Here is a 12,399-nt window from a genome sequence, read left to right as displayed (position 1 = left end):
GTGCACAGATGGTACGCGAAGCAAAAAGTTGGAATTCAAATATATCTTTAATTTTGGGACCTGTTTTTTTATCTGAACTAGCTGATACTAGCAGGATTTCTTTTCTAAAAACCTCTTTGAAAAGTGATATTGGGTATTTAAAAAGGATCCTCGAACAGGACGAAAACAGGCCAGACCCGGATGCCCGGCCGTAGGTTTTAAAAATGTGTCGATGATCCGTATATTGAGCTTATGTATCCGTAGTTGAGCTTATGCATGTAATAGCTTGAGTTTTATTATAATTTACTTATACTTATCACTATGTGCATCTAGTCTGTCAGATTAATTAATGCCAGATACGAATAAACCGCATTGAAAGAGAATTGAAATTAAAAGAAAGTTCCCGGTCTTATTGAATCACCCTGTATATGCATATAATTAGATATATAAATAATAATGTAACGCATTCTTTTTTATTGCAGATTTAATTGCGATCTTGGAGATACTCGTGACTATTTACTGTAGCAATATCCAATTAGAACCAAGAAAACCGAAAACTGAACAACGAAAAACTGCAGAATTTTATCTCGTAAATGTTATTTTGCAATAAACGAAGAGAAGAACAAATATAATTACCTAATGAGTACCATCAACAACGTAGTTAGCAGATTATAAAACTCTAAAATGATTTAAACCAAAACTTTACGAATAATAAAAAATGTAAGTACAATACATAGGATCAACCGTTAACGACAAATGAAAATATAAAATTTGCTAGCGCAAATATTTTAGCTTATTATAAGTTTTCGTTCTAATCCTTGAATATTGTGCAGAAACATGTTCAATTCACGGTTATGTTCAATTTCAAACGAATATCTTACTGGGGGACGCTGCTTTGCCTTAAGTATGTAATGAAAGAAAATAGGATTTTATTCTTCAAAATAGCTTCTATTGAGTATTTCACTCTTTCTTTTTTACTTTAAAAAATGGTTATACGAGCTATATTTATATATAATTGGCGCGTACCCTTCTGTTAGGTGTTTGGCCGAGCTCCTCCTCTTATTTATGGTATGCGTCTTGATGTTGTTCCACAAATAGAGGAACGGTAGTTTTTTTTTATAAGGAACTTTTTCGTAACAGAAATACACTCGGAGGTTTGCCATTGCCTGGCAAGGGTCCTTGCATTTGGTGTCTCATCCATGAAGATTCGAATATACGTTCTCTCTGAATTCCGAATGGTAGGTAGGTAAGTAGGTAGGTTGGGTGGTTGTCGTAACGACACACTTAGACCTTTCGCAGGTCCATTGTGATGCCACTGGAGCTTATCCTTACCCTAAGTGTTCCTTTTCAAACCGTCCGGTAGCTTTAATAAACGAGCAAAGCTTCGTTAGTTCTAGATGCGCTATGTCCGCTTCAACAGTTAAAAATGCCGTATCAAGAGTGCGCAGCCTCCTCATAGCTAAGCTTTCACACTCAAATAAAACCAGACCTTTTCGGTTTCCTAACTTATTTTTTATAAATTCTTAGCTAACAGAGTAATAGCAGTCCCAGTCTTTACACTCTCGTGTCGCTTTCGCTCTATTAAACTGTCTTCTGCTGTCATTTCTTAATGTTGCCAGGTCTTCTAACCACCAGGGCGGTTTTTTCTTCCCCTTATACTTAATTATACGGCAGGCCTTATTTAGCGCAGTTCTATAAACCTCCGTAAGGATTTGTATGTGTTCGCTCAGTGATTCTCTATTTTTAATAGAGATATTTTGGGAATTAGGAAGTCTTTCTTTGAGTTCCCGTTTATATATTTGCCTGTTGGTATTTTTCAAGTTCCTGCTGGCAGGCGGGGCTCGTGAGCTATTTACCTCAAATCTTATTTCTATATAGCGATGATCCGAGTAAGAGTGCTCGTTCAAAACTCTCCACTGCGTCATCTTTCCGTAGAGGGTTGGACATGCTATCGTAATATCAAGAACTTCTTGTCTATTGCGCGTAATAAATGTGGGTTCGTTGCCTTTGTTACACATTAAAAGTTTACTACATATAATATAATTAAAGAGAGACTTACCACGTTCGTTGGTATCCGAGCTCCCCCATACGGTATGGTGGGCATTGGCGTCACTTAGAACCAATTCACGATTGTGTGCTTTGCAGTCTTCCACAAGATTTCTTATCAGCGGCGACGGCAGTGGACCTCCAGCAAAATAAAACGACGTTATCCCAACTAACCGTCGTAGTATCAGCGTTACTGAAATTTTGAATCATAAATATATTAAGTTGTGTTTTTGCAATTATACATGCTCCTTTAATACCTTCACAATGGTCTTATAAACCTTGTAACCTGATGTCCTCAAGCCACAGATTTCGTCATTCCGTACCCAGGGTTCCTCAATGAGGACTACATCCGGCTGATCTTCTGCCAGACGATCCAGGAGGGCAAGGCAGGCTTCCTTACAGTGATGTAGGTTTATCTGAAGAAGATGTATCAGCTGTTAACGTTATGTCTGGATCTTCTTTATTTTCTCACTATTTATTTTCTCTCTATTTCCCTTTAGGAATACTTACGCTGTTGTACAGAATACTTACTCTCCTGTTTGAAGTACATCCTCCCTAAGCCCATTTCTGAGCTTGAAGAGGTGTATTCTTCTTCGGTGGGATGATCGTCTTCGCTGATTGGCTCTGCTTCGCTCATGGGCTCTGTACTTTTCTTAGTGGTGAGGAACTCATAGTGGCGTGCTTCTGTTCTTTCGATTCTTCCGCGATGTTCTTGTTACTTAATGTGTTTATATCCACTCCTGCGTTGGGATGTCCGGATTGCAGACTGGAGCTTCATTATCTCTTCCGGGTCTTCGACAGTTGAAGGTAACCAGACCCTTGCTCGCGGCCTGGACGGAATATTTTTCCTGTCCACGACCACCAGCTTGGCATTCGGGTACATTTCGCCGACTTTTAAGATGGACTCTTTGTACAGTTGAACCGATCTCTCATCGTCACACGCTATTATTTTCATCTGGCCTTAGTGCCAGCCTAAATCTTCGCACGCAGGCGTAGGGCTGGGGTTCTCCAGTATAACCTTCACTGCCACTTTCGTTAACTTGGTCTCAACCCATTTCCATTGGGTCTTGGGGATCATACCTTCAGGATGGTTTTCATCTAGAACTCCTATGATAATGCGGTATTTTGCAAATGATTTTCTGGGCTTCACGCCAATGGTTTTGTGCCTTTTGGCGTTTGGCTTATTTTCTTCCCAGGACCGTTGTCGTTTTGGAATAGATTGTGCTGGTTTAGAATTGGGGTTGAAATCAGGAATGATCGCTTTCGCTTATTCAATCGCTTCTTTCAACTCCTGTGACAGTTCGCTTTCTTTTGGATGGGTTTCCGAATGGTAGTCACGAACCAACCCATTCAGCTACGGCGGCCGCCAGGTCTAAATTATATGATGGGTTAAAATGCGGTGCATTTAAAGCCTACCTTGTAACAGAACACCGTACGTCAACAAGCAATTCTCTCTTTCACGGTTGCTTTCGTACCTGAACCAATAAATTGGCATAATATTGATCAATCATTTTAGTCACCATAAACATGAAATCGATTAATAATCTTGTCTCGCTAATGCCGACTTTTCGACGATTTTTTCATCTCACCTTCCTTCTCTTTCACGGTTGCTTTCGTACCTGAACCAATAAATTGGCATAATATTGATCAATCATTTTAGTCACCATAAACATGAAATCGATTAATAATCTTGTCTCGCTAATGCCGACTTTTCGACGATTTTTTCATCTCACCTTCCTCGTGATTATGCATTACAGTAGCTGTTGCTTACGCTCTGGGTCATACCGATGTGCGTTTATCAGATCACTAAACTGTTTACAACTCGAGAGTTGCTTCTCTGGGTGTATTAGCATTCGTGGTATGCCATACATAAATTATTTATCTTGGGAAAAAAATTCCAATGCGGACAGCCAGTACTCAGTTCTAGGTCTTTTACCGGCAGTTTGGAACGGGGTTCGTTTTTACATACCTCTCTTCCTTCTTGAAGCAGATGGGCCCACATTTTGACCAAATCAAACCAAAGCCAAATTAAATAAATTTTCTACTGATTTTGAATCAGAATCTCGTATACGTGGGCAAAATTCAAGAAAGCTTTATAAATAGTTGCATGCGGTTGATAAGAAAGCTATTGCAGGTCGGTGGAGTAAACTGATTTCTTCTGTACATAGAATGAACGGTAGTCAATTGTACTATATTACCATTTCAAGCTATGAGCGTTTGCCATCTTTCTGGAAACTTCATAAGTCGGTCATTGTACTTCAGGTTCCTAACATCAAAAACCCTATCCAAATACGATTTTAGGTTATTATTATATTATTCATCATCTCCTATTAAAAATTTTGCAAAATTTGAAAAAAAAAAAAAATATGGTAAGGTGGTCAGTGCTACAAATAATGCAATATAAATATCTAACTCGATTGCCAATCATGAGCACTTTGGAGGTTTTACAGTCTGTTTTTTCTAATAGTTTTTTCAAGTGACTAATGTATTACCAATTACGTTCTAAAAGTCCATAGGCTTTCAAAGAAGAGGTTATATATCTTCTATATTGTCTTTCTTCTTTTGACATATATCAGTTAACGAAAAATTGCGAGACCTGCTATCACTATAAGAAAGCAGCAATGTATGCTTTATGTGCTTCATGCAGGTGCCCTGTGTCTCACGTTTTGTCTCAAGCATGCATACGATCAACCCTCTTTGCCTCTAATCACACTTACAATATTACGTGTTTTTGTCCGTACAGTTGACCGAAAGCCTGTACGGTATTTTCTGTCATCGTCTGATGTAATAATTATTTCTGCTGCGAATATTAGTACAATACGGGCACACATTTTAATTATGAAGATTTCCATACGGATTATATTAAGATATGTGGAGAGGAGGATGATATGGCGGGCCACTTTCTGTGCGTCTGCCGCGACTTCGCTCGAATCAGGCTTGAGGTCTTTGGCACTGATGTGTTAAGAAGCGACCACCTTGGCTCCTTGGCACCATAAGATCTACTCAGATTTCTTCGGAGTGCAGTACAATGGATTTAATTGTGTCTGAGTGCTGTACTTGCTAGTCTGTCCCGACCAAAATACAAAAAAAACAAAGAATATATGTAAGCACTGACCGACCTTTCTCGAATCTAGGTCCGAATACGTTAGACACACTACTCCCATTATATAGCTTATATAAATATATAACTGGCGCTTGCAGCGTTTTTGGATGTTTAGACTAGCTCCGTCCTCCTCCTATGTGTGGTGTGCATCTTGATGTTGTTCTACTGAATGGACCTACAGTTTTAAGCCGACTCCGAACAACAGTTATTTCTTCAGAGGAGATTTTTCATGGCAGAAATACACTCGGAGGTTTGCCATTGCCTGCCAAGGGTCAAGCGCTAGAAAAAACCTTTCCATTTTGGTGTGTCATGCATCGAAATTCAAACCTACGCACTTCCGAACGGTAGCCGCGCACCAACCCATTCGGCGGCCGGCGTACCCATCTTAGATACGTCAATATACCAAACCCGAGGTGTTTCAACATCGGTGTTATGGTCACAAAAACAATAAATTTTCATGCTAGTTATACTAGATAGCAGAACTTTTTCTCATTGTAACTGACGCTAAAGAAGTCATCACTTATTCTCCATATGGTATGTTCTTGTTACACTTAAGATTGACTAGGTTTTTTATTAAGCTGAAGATATCAAAACAATTATGTACATGGTCCGGCACTCGAAGTGTAACTAATTAAAAAAGCCAATAATTTAGTTTGGAAAACTTTTATTCAATTCAAAATAAAAAAAGGGTGGAAGTATTACAAAATTAAGAGTCGATTTACTTTTGCTCGATATGACCAACTTTTGCCTTGACTGTGGCCTTGAGGCGGTCCAGAAACCAATCGCAAGCTACCCGAATGACAATGGCTTTTTTCAGCGCATCGAGACAAGTGAATCTTTTAGTTCGGACCTTGCTCTCCAAAATGGCCCAGAGAATAATCCATCGGATTCGCGTCTGGTGAATTTGTGAGCCATTGTGTGGACGTTATGAAGTTCGGAATGTTGTTTTTTAGCCATTCTTGGTTCACTCGCACTTTGTGAGTCCTGTTGAAAGGTCCATGGTCTGCCACCGAAATGTTTGTCTGCCCACGACTTTAAAGCAACCTCCAGAACACTTTCCCGATAATATTTCGCATTTACCTTGACGCCAGGCTCGATGAAAACGATTGAAGAGCGCCCATCTGCGGTTAGAGTGGCCCAAACCATTACCTGTGGTGGGTGCTGCCTCGTGGTGGCCAATCGATGACTCAAATGAACGGTCGGTCAAATAAACCCAATCGTTTTGAGAGTTAATGATCTGATCGAAAAATTGTCTCGTCAGAAAACACAATGTTCGGAAATTTACCGCTTTCGGCCAAGCGAAGCAACTCCTTCTCTCTATCAAGTGTGACTTGTTGCTGCATTGGTGTGAGATCATGCGCATTTTGAATCTTGTAAGGCTTGACTTTCAGATCATTTTTCAATATGCGGCTATGCTATGGTCAGATATTTTCAGTTCTTTCGCCATGTGATTGGCACTTCGTTAAGGATTTCGCTCAAGTCGCCTCTTCACTTTTTGAACCATTTCACGTGACGTTGTAATCTCTTGATGACCACCTCCATGACGTTTCGCGATGCTACCAGTATTATTGTAACGAGAATGGTGCGATAAACAAAAAAATTATTTACTTTAAGGTGCTCGAGCTCACGAACAATCGCTGATTGTGCTTCCGCGCGCTTGTAAACAATACTCTGGACTGTTTTTTAGCCAACTAACAGACAGCTGATGCCCGTGCAAATTAGTCACTCTTCGAGTGCCGGACCCTGTAAACTGATGATATGTGTACTGTGAATATCAACTTAAATAATTGCTTCATTATTGAATGCAAATCAAAGATTTGAGATTAAAATAATTCTATATTGTATGACAAAGGCTAAAAAGAACACTGAAGCTTCAAATCAAGTGGATATAATTTATGAGCTTGTTTCAAATGAAATCCGATTTGAAAGCATTTCTCTGGTGAGATTTTTATTGGCAATTTACTACCAGAAATATTTAAATAAACTTATCCTTAATTGTTGGTTTGGTGAGGTAGAAAATCTGTAGATGTACATACATGTTTGAGTCGAAAAAGTGGCTATGAAATCATTTGGAAATTTAATGTATTACCTCAACTGAAATAAATTCCATCTTGTTTTGAAAAAAAAGTGGGAAACGTATTATATAAATAGTATATGTTATATAGCATTGGGCAGAGAAATACATCACTTACAACAAATAAACCAGACCAACGTGTATTTTTCTTATACAACTAATTTATATTATTATGTGCGTAAAGCATTATGTTAATGTAAAAGTAATAAAAACAAAAAATGTTTGCAGAAAACTAGCCTGTGTTGGACACATTTCTGGTGGACATAGAAATAGTGCCGCATGTAGTCCTATGTTAGATCATAGTTAATTTCTCTCAAGAGTCAGCGCAAAGAGGTGTCACAGTTTTGAACCCTATTAATACCTTCACTAAAAATAGCGCGTTAGTCGTTGGATTATACTTATGATCAATAATTAGACTTTTCACATTTGAACGAGTGGTAATACTGTACTCGATTTATTGGTTCTCTTGAATAGAGGTACTAACCAAATAATAAAAATAATAATAAATATAGGAAATTTTGTTTATTTTAACATTTATTATTTAAAAGATTAATAGTTTGCGCTGCCACCTTGTAAATAAATTACTTCGTAAATACGTAGATTGATGAATCCAGATAGCCAAATGAAATTACAGACTAGGTCGTTTTAATGATTCGAATTAAAACATTTTTGTCTTCAAATTGTTGCCGACTATATAAACCTTACGAGCAAGTCATCCCCATAGATTTATCATAGGATTCACCTTGGTTCACGTAAAGATCCAGAATTTTTTGACTTCGACCAATTTTTTTTGGCAATTTGGCGACTTGAAAGTTTCTCTGAGGTCCAGATATCGATTTATCCTTTTCGCGATCGGTTTAACTGATTTCCCATTTTATTAATATAGAACTAATAAGTTTTCGACCAAACACAATGAATGCTTAAAAAAACGATCCCTTTTTACAGCTTTAATGAGCAAATAATGTAGTAATGTAGTGTGTAAGCCAATAAAAAAGCACAATATTACAACTGCTTAAGTTTTACTACTGCTAAATACCGTTAGATGGAAGAATATTTTGATGCATATTTATTTTCGAGCAAATACAGTATTCACTTAAATTATCAGAAAATCTTGGATTATACATATATACAGGGTGGGCCAAATAAGACTACTAATGTATGCCAAATAAGACCTAGCAGAATGCGCATATGCTCCATCTTGTTGAAACCACAAATTAGGATACTGCTCCGCCATTGGCCGCAAAAAGTTTTCAATCAATGTTCTGTAAGAAGCTCCTGAAATCGATTCCGGCGTTTCATCCTCGTTTTCGAAGAAATATGGACCGATAACTCTAATGGCCATAACACCGCACCAAACAGTACATTTAGATGGGTGCAACTGATGCTGGTGTGTTGCCCTTGGATTTTCAGAGCCCCACAATCTACAGTTTTGTTTGTTGACATAACCATTTAAGTGGAAATGTGCTTCATCCGACATCAAAACATTATTTAAAAAATCAATTTGTGTGGCTAATTATGTGAAACGAATAGCGTATTGTAGTCGTTGTATGTAATCTTGCGGTAGGGTTCCATAATAAATTTCCAACAATTCAATTATAACCTACAAAAAGAGGAAAATAAATATGTCAAAAACTAAAAAAGTTATTTGGGCTTAACATTAGTAGGTCTTATTTGGCCCACCCTGTATATATATATATAGCACCCCAAATAGGTGTACGCGCCAATTATATATGTTTATATATAATTTATTTAATCACCGAGATTCGAACCTACGTTCTCTCTTGATTCCGAATGATAGTCACGCACCACCCCATTCGGCTACGGCGGCCGAATACGGTTTCTTTATTCCATAAAAATTATTGCCTTTAATCAAGTGAACCGGACTGTATATATAAGTATATATAAACTTATCTATCCTGCCAATAATTCCAATCATGAATGATTTACCACACCGTTAAGAGTGGTACATCTACATTTTGATGTTGTTTAGTTAATATTAAGTTAACGTTTTTCCAAAGCAAATATTGTTTTACTGGACATCTTTACTTGCATGGTACTGTACTTATCGTGCAGTAGTTATGTTAATACTGATCCAGTGGCAATCAAAATAATAGCAGCGAGACATATTACAAAGTTTTGATTTCTTATTTTTTACAATATTTTTTTATTTCGTTATCACTAAAACCAAAATTATAGAACTCAGAATTACAAACTTTGTATAAATTTAAAATAACATTCAACAAATTTTCAAACTTTTACAGGCAAATCTTTAGAAAAATTCTGGGTATGTAGCCATGTGAATTTGTATTACAGCCCATTGAATTTTGATATAATATTGTGCAAGATTTAAGCGGCTCAAAATTTGCGTTGATTTTTGATAATTTCCATATACAAAATACCGAGCAATTCATAACATGTATACTATACTACAATATATATGTATATATTTTATTATATAATTGGCGCTTTACGCCCTTTATTGGGTGTTTGGTTGACCTTCTTCTCCTGCTTGTGTCGTGCGTTTTAATGTTGTTCCATAAATGGAGTGATCTACAGTTTTAAGCCGACTTTGAACGGCAATTTTTTTTTTGTGAGGAGTTTTTTTCGTGGCAGAAATACACTCGGTGGTTTGCCATTACCTATCTTAATAGCTTTCTTAAAAAGCCATAACCTTGCAATGCATAACACGTTCAACAAAAAAATAAATTGTTGGCTACAAAACTGCATACCCAGAATTTTTCTAAAAATTACCGGCCGAAATTTTAATGAAATTTTCTTGATTTTTTTTTTAATTTTATATAATTTTTTAAAATTTGGTATACAATATGGTTTTTGTAATAGTAAAGAGTTTTCCAATAACAGGTGTTATTGGTGAATGGATTGCGCTATCGAGAGAAGACTAACGATTATTTATGGCCGGAATTGGATGGTATTGATCTGGACAACGTTTATTTTCAACAAGACGGCGCTACGTGCCACACAAGCAGCGAAACCATTGATCTTTTACGGGAAAAGTTTCCGTACCGTGTTATCTCTCGAAGAAGTGTTCACAATTGGCCACCGAGATCTTGTGATTTAACACTTTGGGGCCATGTGAAGGAGAAGGTCTACGCCAACAGCCCAGGATCTATCAAGACCTCAAAGATGGAATTCGTGAGGCTATCGAGGACATAGGGCAGCCCCTTTGCAATTCGTTTATGGAAAATTTAATGAAAAGGATATTGTCCTGTAAGTGTGGTCGTCGTGTTCATTTGCCTGATGTTTTTTTCCACTATTAACGGCTTACCTTCCTCTTTATACATAATGAAATAAACATCCGATCATTTATATTAAAAAATAGCATTTTTCTTTGAATCTCAAAATAACACCTCTTATTGGAAAACCCTATATGAACTTTGTTTTTATAAAAACAGAAATTACAAAAACTTTACAATATTCGTGCTGCTATTATTTTGACTGCTACTGTGTATCCGAACAACACTTATTCAGCCTTTAATAAGCATTTTGGAGAGAATCGCCTTTGCACTTTCGAGCAACAGGTATAGGAATTGAGTTTTAAGAACTGATTTATTTCTGAGGCAGTTCATTAATTCAGCTAATTTTAAAGAAGTAGTCTGAGGGATTTTATGCAGGAGCTTGTAAACGATTCTTACCTGCTTAACTAAAGACGCTTCCTATTTTGCTTCCTTACTAGATTGAATGGCTTAAAATATTACCAAAACCAATAGAGTGCCAGTTCTCTGTCCACATCCGAAACATTTTTTAATAATAAACTAAGGCTCATAATCATAGTCCTAAACTAGATCGCACTTTAGTTACTCAATACTGTCAAACGCCTTTTGACGCTTACCCAGCTCATTGTGTACTTAAAATTATTTCTTTGTTGCGCTTGGTTTGGTGGCTAACAAATGAGCAGCATTTTCTGGAGATAGAGCAACTACATACAAAAAGAAGAATTAAACCAAGAGTGATATAATTGCTTTAAAATGTATAATATTTTTGGATTGACTTAAAGTCTTATTCTTCTAAATCGTTATGCATTTATAGTCATCTCTTTTAATAATCAATATTCATTTGTAATGCCGAAATCAATTTCAATTTTTTCAAATTACTATATATTCACTCGTTTTGTTTTAATCAAAATCACAACTTAATGGTTTCAAACACAAATAGAAATTGAAGCTTCATTTAATTTGCCAGGTTTAGGAGCAACTTTAATGACAGCTTTTCGTGATACTAAGTTTAGAACTGGCTCTGAGCGAAAAAACCGACTCTAACTCGATAATGAGTAATTGCTGCATTATTATGCACTGGATCTGCAAAAAGAACACTTGAAATCAGTTATATTTTACATATACCTACAGTTGCTCCATATCCCTTCATCTTATTTGTGTAACCGGCAGTTGAACGATTCGTTTTATTCAAGGCGGATCTATAACACTTGTTTACTCCAAAGATGGTCCTCGACCAAAAGGCGTTTTTTAAACTAATTTTAGGTCGCTAAAACCAAAAATGATTTTTTTTTTTTTTAAAGAACGGTTTCGAGATATTTCCAAAAAACCTCTTTTTTGGGCAACAGTGCAGTTATTACCTGCAATCTCGAAAATCTTTGAAGTGCATAAATTTCGAAAGGCACACATATGACCTACATGGCAATATATAATTCGTGTCAATGGAAGTCGTAGTTTTCGCAAAACAGCTGTTGAAAGTTAAAAAAGAGGCATTTTTGACGTTTTTTACTAAATTATCAAAGTTTATTAACTTTTTTCTGGAACAAAAAATTTTTTTATATCGGCATAAGATAGGTTTTCTGAAAGACAATTTTCTCACCTACATTTTAAGCCTAACTTTGTCTGAATCGACGAAAAATTGTAGAAGTTATTACCCATAAACTCAACACGTGTGATTTTGTAGCTTTTGACTTGGCTATGTTTGAGGTCGAAAATACGCTTTTACTCTCAAACTTCTTCTTTTATGTTGCACGGAATCTTCACGAAGTTGCATCCAGCAGTAGTCGCTCATCATTCCTTGAAAAAATCCAAATGACTGTGAAATACTAACCAATAGTTTTAAAGTATTTCATCATTGTATGAATCAATTGACGGCCGTTGTTGCTCGTGTTGTTTCCCAAGAATCCATGAACAACTTTTTGGAAAGCTTCCCAAGCTTTAGCTTCGGAACTGTCAAGGCATTGTTG

At 36.7% G+C, this 12,399-nt stretch overlaps 1 protein-coding gene across 2 annotated transcripts in view; it reads left to right on the top strand.

Moving 5' to 3' along the window:
• The window catches only part of LOC128870429 (uncharacterized), a 205,982-nt gene that overhangs the window by 93,871 nt on the left and 99,712 nt on the right, over positions 1-12,399 (top strand). For both annotated transcript variants that reach the window (XM_054113050.1, XM_054113049.1), the window contains one exon: positions 462-699. The gene's annotated coding sequence lies outside the window, so the exon portion shown is untranslated. The remainder of the gene's footprint in view (positions 1-461; positions 700-12,399) is intronic.

Source organism: Anastrepha ludens, chromosome X (genome assembly GCF_028408465.1).
Source record: "Anastrepha ludens isolate Willacy chromosome X, idAnaLude1.1, whole genome shotgun sequence".
NCBI lineage: Eukaryota > Metazoa > Arthropoda > Insecta > Diptera > Tephritidae > Anastrepha > Anastrepha ludens.
The sequence above is the reverse complement of the archived record's forward strand: the minus strand, read 5'-3'. Positions and strand labels throughout refer to the sequence as shown.